Here is a 9,380-nt window from a genome sequence, read left to right as displayed (position 1 = left end):
CAGCAAGGAGAGACAAGAAGACCTTCTTAAATGAACAGTGCAAAGGAATCGAGGAAAACAACAGAATGGGAAAGACTAGAGATCTCTTCAAGAAAATCGGAGATCTCAAGGGAACATTTTGTGCAAAGACAGGCATGATAAAGGACAAAGAAGGCAGGGACCTAACAGAAGCAGATGAGATTAAGAAGAGGTGGCAAGAATACACAGAAGAACTATACAGGAAAGATCTTAATGTCCCCGATAGCCATGATAGTGCGGTCACTGAACTGGAGCCGGACATCCTAGAGAGTGAAGTCAAGTGGGCCTTAGGAAGCATTGGTAACAACAAAGCTAGTGGAGATGACAGTATTCCAGCTGAGCTATTTAAAATCCTGAAAGATGATGCTGTTAAAGTGCTGCACTCCATATGCCAACAAATTTGGAACACTCAATAGTGGCCACAAGACTGGAAAAGGTCAGTTTACATTCCAATTCCAAAGGGCAACGCCAAAGAGTGTTCAAACCACTGTACAATTGCGCTCATTTCACATGCCACCAAGGTGATGCTCAAAATCCTACAAGCTAGGCTTCAGCAGTATGTGGACCGAGAACTACTGGAAGTATAAGCTGGGTTTCGAAGAGGCAGAGGAACTAGAGATCAAATCGCCAACATTCGCTGGATCATGGAGAAAGCAAGAGAATTCCAGAAAAACGTCTATTTCTGCTTCATTGACTACGCTAAAGCCTTTGATTGTGTGGATCACAACAAACTGTGGCAAATTCTGAAAGAGATGGGAGTACCAGACCACCTTACCTGTCTCCTGAGAAACCTGTACGAGGGTCAAGAAGCAACAGTAAGAACCAGACATGGAACAACCGATTGGTTCAAAATTGGGAAAGGAGTACGACAAGGCTGCGTATTGTCGCCCTGCTCATTTAACTTATATGCAGAGTACATCATGAGAAACGCCGGGTTGGATGAATCACAGGTCGGAATTAAGATTGCTGGAAGAATTATCAACAACCTCCGATACGCAGAAGATACCACCCTAATGGCAGAAAGCGAAGAAGATCTAAAGAGCCTTTTGTTGAGGGTGAAAGTGGAGAGTGCAAAAGCTGGTTTGAAACTCAACATTAAAGAAACGAAGATCATGGCATCTGGCCCTATCACTTCCTGGCATATAGAAGGGGAAGAAATGGAAGCAGTGACAGATTTTATTTTCTTGGGCTCCAAGATCACCACAGACAGTGACTGTAGCCATGAAATTAAAAGACACTTGCTCCTTGGGAGGAAAGCTATGGCAAACCTAGACAGCAGAGTAAGAAGCAGAGACATCACCTTGCCGACAGAGGTCCATCTAATCAAAGCTATGGTTTTCCCAGTAGTAACATATGGCTGTGAGAGCTGGACTATAAGGAAGGCTGAGCGCTGAAGAATTGATGCCTTCGAACTGTGGTGCTGGAGAAGACTCTTACGAGTCCCCTGGACTGCAAGGAGGTCAAATCAGTCAATCCTAAAGGAAATCAACCCTGAGTGCTCATTGGAAGGACAGATACTGAAGCTGAAGCTCCAATATTTTGGCCACCTAATGCAAAGAGAAAACTCCCTGGAAAAGACCCTGATGCTAGGAAAGATTGAAGGCAAAAGGAGAAGGGGATGTCAGAGGATGAGATGGCTAGATAGCATCACCGATGCAATGAATATGAACCTGAGCACACTCCGGGAGAGAGCGGAGGACAGGAGGGCCTGGCGTGCTGTGGTCCATGGGGTCATGAAGAGTCAGACATGACTTAATGACTGAACAACAAACAACAACAAGGTATGCAAGGCATTTTGTGAAGAATGCAGAGCACCTCTAAGCACCTGTTGTGACATTTATGGCCAAATTGCCATGCTGAGTGAGTGCTTCTGAAATGTGGCCACTGTGCTTAGGTTTCCTAAATTATAGCAGAGTGCTGGGAGGTGGTGGAGGGAGGGGAATCAGTTTGGTCCTTCTGGGTACAATTCACTTCTTTGAAAGATGCAGAGAATATTCCCCTGTCTCCACGGGATGCTGCAGGATAATGATTTGATAAAGTAGCTCACGTTTGTCTGATAATGGCTGGAGTGCATATGCAAGGACCTGGAAGAAGGCTTGCATGGTGTCTTTCAAGCCCACTGTTGGAGGAATCCAGGCACATGCTTTGCCAAGGAGCTGACTGTCTGGAGAAAAATAATGACTCCTTTTAGTTGTTTTTTAAAGCACACATTTCTATGCATTTCTTCCCCCTACACGCTGTGGCTGCATACACATTTCAGTTACTAGGACAAGGCTTTAGTTTTGACAAAAGACTTCCCCCTACTTTTTTTTCTTTCTTTACAACCTCTGAGGCAGCGCAGGATGCTGTCCCTTTCAGTTTCTCCAAGAGACCTTTTTTAAAAAAACAACCCCCCCACCCCCTCACACTCTGGATGCTGTTAACTCTGGCTTACAAAGAGAACTTACCAAAACTTTTAAGAGGACAGCCGTTTCTTTTTGCTGGATTAGAACACAGCCGTTTCTTTTAGCTGGATTTGATTCTATAACTTCAAAGATATTTGGTTGCCAGGACAGGTTATATAAGGGCTACCAACAAACTTAAATGGCTAAGCTGCTATGACAGCCTTCCGCAATTTGGTGGCCTCTAGGACCACATCTCCCATCATCAGTGGCCATGCTGGCTGAGGCTGATGTTGGTCCAAAATACCTAGAGGGCATGAGGTTTGGGGAGGTTGTCCCATGCCATCTGTCCAATGTGTCCAAATTCACTTCCACAAGATGTAGTGATGGCCACCACTTTGGATGGCTTTAAAAGGGGATTGGACAAGTTCATGGAGGAGAAAGCTATCAAAGGTAGTGGAGGCTGGACAGCCATCTGTCAGGGATGCTCTGACTTGGATTCCTGCACTGAGCAAGGGGTCGGACTCGGTGGCCTTGTAGGCCCCTCCCAACCCTACTATTCTATGATTCTATGAGGTTGGTGGCTCTAATTCTGGTGGGGCTGCAAATCCAGGTTTCAGTCAGAACAGGTCAGAACTCTAAATGAGCTATCCAAAGTGCTCAACCTGATCACCAAAATAGGTTCTGCACCTTGGACAGCTCCTTTAGAGTTCTGGCTGGTTTGGACTGAAACCCAGCATGGATTCACTGCACCACCAAAATTGGAGCCATCAGCCTCCACTGATCAATGGCTACTTGTCCTGCTGGCTATAAGAGCCTCATGTGGCGCAGAGTGGTAGGTGGCAGTATTGCAACCGAAACTGTCCCCATGACCTGAGTTTGATCCCAGAGGAAGCTGGGTCTCGGGTAGCCGGCTCAGGTCGACTCAGCCCTCCATCCTTCCGAGGTCGGTAAAATGAGGACCCAGCTTGCTGGGGGAAAGGTAGGCATGACTGGGGAAGGCAATGGCAAACCACCCCACTATAGTCTGCCATGAAAACGCCAGCATAAGCAGGCGTCCCTCTAGGGGTTAGTAATGACCCAGTGCTTGCACAGGAGGAACCTTTCCTTCCTGCTGGCTATATGGTACCTCCAGTATCAGAGGCAGTATGCCTAGTACACCAGTTGCTGGGGAACATGGGTGGGAGGTTGCTGTTGCACTCATGTCCCACTTGTGGGTTTCCCATGCTCAGCTGGTTGGCCCCTGTGAGAACAGAATGCTGGACTAGGTGGACCCTTGGACCCAACATGGCTTTTCTTACATTCTTATGACCATGCCCCATCCAGGTTGAGACTGAGACTTTGACCTTTGGACCACTGCGTGTGGTGAAACTGGAGGTTGTGAAGATAAAGGCAGGGATGTGCCAGGATATAAGAGCAGAGAGATAAGCGAGAAGAGGCAAAGCAATGGAATCCTTGGGTTTTATCCAATTTGAATCCTACTTAGAGTAGACCTAATGAAATGAATGCGACTTGAGTTAGACTAATATTGGATACAACCCCATGGAAGGTAATGATGGAAAGCTTGTGCTGGATCAAGGAGCAGACAGAAAGCCAGCACAGAGATTTCAGGAGTGGTGTCATGTGGTCAAGAGCAAGGAGAAGATGAAATCGGATGACTGAGATGAGATAACAGGAGGGGCTGTGGCTCAGTGGTAGAGCAGTTGCTTTGCATGCAGAAGGCCCCGGGTTCAATCCCCAGCATCTCCAGGTAGGGGCTGGAAAAATTCCTGCCTGAAACCCTGGGGAGCCGCTGTCGGTGTCAGCAGTACTGGACTTGCCGGGCCAGCGGTCTGAACTCTATATAAGGCCAGCTTCCTATGTTCCTATCAACTGCTTTAAGCATTTTTCTCAGGTTTTAACCCACTGTTTTCTATTTTCTCTCTGCGCCTTGTAGCACACCTGTCTCTGTATTTCTGTTAACCTTCCCTCTCCGCACCTGATAGAACTTGCATGTGCTCTCTCTGTCTCTCCACTCTACAGAGTACACTCTCTCTTCTTTCTCTGGATCCCCATTTCTGTTGACCTACTCTCTTTTTTCCTTTTACCCATCCCACTGTGCACATTCTCTCTCTCTGTGCCACCACCAGCCTCTCTGCACCTTATCTCTCAGTTATGCCCCTATCAGCCCTGGGAGAGAAGCTTCCATTGGTGCTGTTTGGAGCTTCTCTTCCAGGGTTAATAGGAGCTGTGTGTGTGTGTGTTTTTAAACAGGGAAAGCATTAACCTTCCCCTCCCCCATGCACAGTGATTCTGATCATGCTCAACCCTCTCCCAGCAGCCACTGTTTAAGTGAACAAGCAAGCATTCTAATTCCTTCCATGTAATTAACACAACATGTTGTTTGACCCTTAGACAGGCATTTGGCTAGGCAGGACTGGATGGGTGGCAAACGTTCAAGGGTATAGATGGAGAGCTAAGTGGCATCAGCATATAGGAAGTACTGATAGCCATGGGATTTAATGAGGGTGCCCAGGGACAGTGTATAGAGCTGGGGTGCAGAACCTCAGGCCTGAGGACCAAATCTGGCCCAGATGGCTCCACCTCCTTCCCCTCAGCCAATCATGGTTTGGTGGTTTTCCAGCTTTTTTCATGGTTTTCCCCACCCCCTATTTTAAACAGTCAAAATGCTTCTCCTAAGGCTTAGTTATTCGCAGTAAGAGCTTTCAGCTAAAACACACTGATATTTTGGCCCTGCCCCTTTTGCCTTCAGCCCCACCCAGCAATGGCACGTGCCCCTCCCCCAGCTTCTCTGAAATGGAATTCAGCTGTTTTGGGGGGCAGAAAGAAGTTCTGCACCCCTGGGGTAGAAAGAGAGGAGGGTCAACCACAGATCCTAGAGGCACCCCAATGGAAACAGGGAAAGCAGAGCAAGAGCCCCCCACCCCACTCTGGAAACATGGAAAGAGGAATTACACTGGTAGAAAGTAGTGGAGGCTGGTGGCGCCAATGTCAGTGGGGAGGTGAATCTGCTCCGGGTTTCAGCCAGAACCAGTCAGAACCCTAAAGCAGCTCTCCAAGGTGCTTTGCTACTTTAGAGTTCTGACTGTTTCTGACTGAAACCCGGAGCAGATTCACTGCCCACTGACATTGGAGCCCCCAGCTTCCACTGGTAGAAAGTGAACCTGTCAGATATGGATCATCCTTTCCCTTTGCAATCGACACCAGAATAGACAAAGTTTCAGGCTATTTGTTAGAGTCTAGTCTCTACAAATGCAGATTCAAGGAAAACTCTCAGGCTGCCCCCAGGCTCTAAACAACTAATCAGCAATCTCTAAGCAGAGGAGATGAACCAGAAGGTGAGAAAGTTCCCAGTCATTTGGGGCATGAACCTCCCAGCCAAGCTGGCTTCGCAGTGATGCCCCTCCCTTAGGATGGCTCCCTCCTACGTTGACTCCCAAGAGTGGCTCTCCAGGCAGAGTGTCTGAGCCCTGCCCCTAACTTTTCCTGCTTTGCGTAGTGCCCAAGCATCTTTCAAGTCACATCCCTCTTCCTCCTCCTCAGAAATTTGCGTACTCATGGTGGAGGGAGGGGGCAAAGACTCAGTCTGGTCTATCTGTTGGTCAAAGTCTCGGGAGGACTCTCTTCCAGTGCTTTGGCTGACTACTAGGGAAGGTACCTCCCCCAGCCTCTGATCTAGCTACCACTCCAACTCTGATTCAGAATCGGAGCTGTCAGTCATCTCAAGGCGCTTAGACTCATCCCTGACAGAACCATCTGAGGACAGAATCCTGGAGACCTAAGGAAAAAGGAAGAGATCAATTGTATCAAAAATGGCAGAGGGGTCAAGCAGGGTGAGGACTGATTTGGCCAGTTCAGTGGGTCCCAAATGAGCATTGCAACGTGGATCTGCCTCTGTTACATGCATGCACATGCATACACCTGTCTTTGCACACAGATTTTTCTTTCTGGATTGTGCCATGCACTCCCTACTGTGTGTCCTTGTCTAGGTTCCCTGCATTAAGCAAAGATAACAATTAAAATATTCACTGAACAGGGCATTGAGCAATGCAATTAATATTCCTATAGCGCTCAGATCTAGACAGTCTCCGTGCCCATTTTTCAATGCACTCGCAGCACAAGGAGTGGGGATAATGATAAATATTGAGCGGATTAAATCAGCATTCAGATCATCTTACATAAAGTCTTTTAAAAACAAAAATCAATGGCCTCACATTGCCTCATGCCTGTTTTGATTAATCTTTCCTCCTCTGGTTTTTGTCCATACTATATAAATGCTTGTGGTTGGGGCCCCATTTTTAAATGGTCAAAGAAGGGTTAACTATGGCACAGTGTATACTAGTAACATAGGGCCACTTGTTGCAGTCTTTAGGCATGATCCTAACCATGTTTAGTCCGAAGCAAGTTGCAGTGGAATTTACTGTTTCAGTATGCCTATTTGTTTGTTTTTAAAGATTCATACTCCAAGTTTTGATCACACGACCTCTAAGGCAGCTTACAACAGACAATAACAATACAATAGAAAGCAATTACTGGCAGTAAAAGCTTTAAGCTAAAATATGCTGGCATTTTGGTCCCACCCCTTTTGCCTTTAGCTCCACCCCTTTTGCCTTTGACTCCACCCACCACTGGAATGTGACCCCCAAGAGCTTCTCCAAAATGGAATTTTGTCCTCAGGCTGAAAGTGGTACAACACCTCTGCTGTAAGTGCACGTGCTGCTTTAAAATCCCCCACGTTCTGTTACTTTCTAGATTCTCCTCTGCCTCTCAATGTCCTTCATCCTCTCCCTCCACAATCAACACAAGTCTTTAGGCTTCACTTCTTTATTAGTTAATGATGACTAGCTTCTTTACAAATGCAGATTCTAGGAAACTCTCAGACTGCAATGAAACAGCTCATCCACACATCTACGAATATCAACAGACGAGACAAAGCGGAAGTTAGAGAGGTTGCCAACAGTCTGGACAAGAACTTCTCGGCCAGACTTGCTTTGCAGGGATGCCCGTCCCTTAGGGTGGCTTCCTCCTATGTTGGCTTTCACAAGTGGCCAACCTGGCACAGCGTCTGAGCACTGCCTCTATCTAACTTTTCCTGCTTCGCTCTGTGATGGACCCTAGCATCCCTCAAGCCATGCCGTTCGCTCTCCTCCTCCTCCTCCACCTGAGTTCTCATGGTGAAGGAAATGGGGGGGCTGTTCAGGCTGGGCCATCGGTGTGTCAAGGTTTTGGGAAGAAAGGCTTGCCATTTCTGAGCTCAGTAGGGAGGAGCTCACTAGGGAGCCCCCTGTTCTGGCTGTTCCCATTCTGAATCTGAATTTGAGCTGCCAGACATCTCCACACATTCAGATTCATTCCTGACACTCAACCCCAAATCAGAGCCAAGGTGCCATCCGAACACCCCAAGGCAATAGAAGTGGGTAAACCTGTCTAGAAGAACACAGTCTGGTTCACTGATATCCAAGATGTCCCGCTGAATGGCTATCAAGTAGGTGCAAGTGACTGGATCCTACCTGGGACAGTCAGTGGGGAACCTTGTTTGCCAGATGACAGGTGAGGAGGGATGATGACTCTTCATTTCACCCTGCGTTCTCATTTACTTTGGCCAGGCTCTCCAGCTTCAGTGACACTTGGATCTTGCCCAGGGTCTTGCCTGGGCCTGAACTCCTGCCAAAGCCCCCAGTTGAGCTTGAACGACCATCTGGCTGTGACCACCATCTGGCATAGAACAAAGGGTACCACAGAGGTACAAAATACACATGAATAGGATTAGGGTGCATGAGTGTAATGAGCATTCTGTACAGCTGAAAGTGTATTTGCTATTTTACTTTGGGAGTAAATTCTGCGGCAATTCAGAAGTCTATGCAGAACCATTCTTGCATGTTTTGCTCTTCCTTGCTTTCGCTTTTCAGGATTCCGTGTGTGTGTGTGTGTGTACTGCATTTATTTATTTGTTACATTGATATCCTCCCTTTCCCTCCAAGAAGCCTAAGGCAGCATACGTGGTCCTCCTCCTCTCCATTTTATCCTCACAACAACCCTGTGAGGTAGGTTAGGCTCAGAGTCAGCGACTGGTCCAAAGCCACCCAGTGAGCTTCATGGCCAAGTGGGGACTAGAACCCAGGTCTCCTGAGTCCTAGTCCAACACTGTAACCACTACACCACACTGACTCTCTTGTAAAACCATAGAACATAAATAATAATAAGTTTAATCACTAATACGAGCCAGCAATAATGCTCAGTCAGGTAACATATAGCCTCATAGAAACGATTAAATCAAACACATAATTACAGCTAAACCCACATAATATATATAGCAATCTTAAATAGAGAAGGCAATAGGAAATAAATGGGTCTTTAGGAGCTGTTTAAGGCCTGCATGATAGTACTGGATGTACCTCCATGGGAACTGAGTTCTACAAACATATTGCCATTGTCAAAAAGGGGCCCACCCTCATGCCTGCCAACCCATTTAGTCTCGCAGGCAGGCACAGAAGTAGGTCCTTAGATGTTGATCTAAGAATGCAGGCAGACAGATATGGGTGGAGGGAGTCTTTCAAGAAACTTGCTACAAAATGGGATAGCCCTCAGCCTCTAAAGAGGAAAGTGACATTTTATTTTTTTTGAAAAAAATCAATACTACATTTTAAAAGTTCACAAATTGGAACAAGTATCAGGAAGAGGTTGTCATTTTTCCCAAGTGATGTCCCAAGTACTAGCCAATAGGTGTCCATGACACTTGTGCAGTCACAATTGAAAATGTAGAAACTATCTCAATTGCGAGGGAGTGGTGGGGGAAGGAGAAAGATTGCAATTTGCTAGTGATGAAATATAACATTTGGAGTGCAATTTCCCTGTGCCAGGAGCACTTCCTTTATGGAAGAAGTCTGCCTTTTCTATCATAATAACCAGGTAGCAACTGTGAATTTATCACATTTAAAGGCTGGGTCAGGACTTATCCTACATATCTTAGCAATGACAGAA

Source organism: Heloderma suspectum, chromosome 10 (genome assembly GCF_057233095.1).
Source record: "Heloderma suspectum isolate Gila_16-S chromosome 10, 16-S_ref, whole genome shotgun sequence".
NCBI classification, from domain to species: Eukaryota; Metazoa; Chordata; class Lepidosauria; order Squamata; family Helodermatidae; genus Heloderma; species Heloderma suspectum.
The sequence above is the reverse complement of the archived record's forward strand: the minus strand, read 5'-3'. Positions refer to the sequence as shown.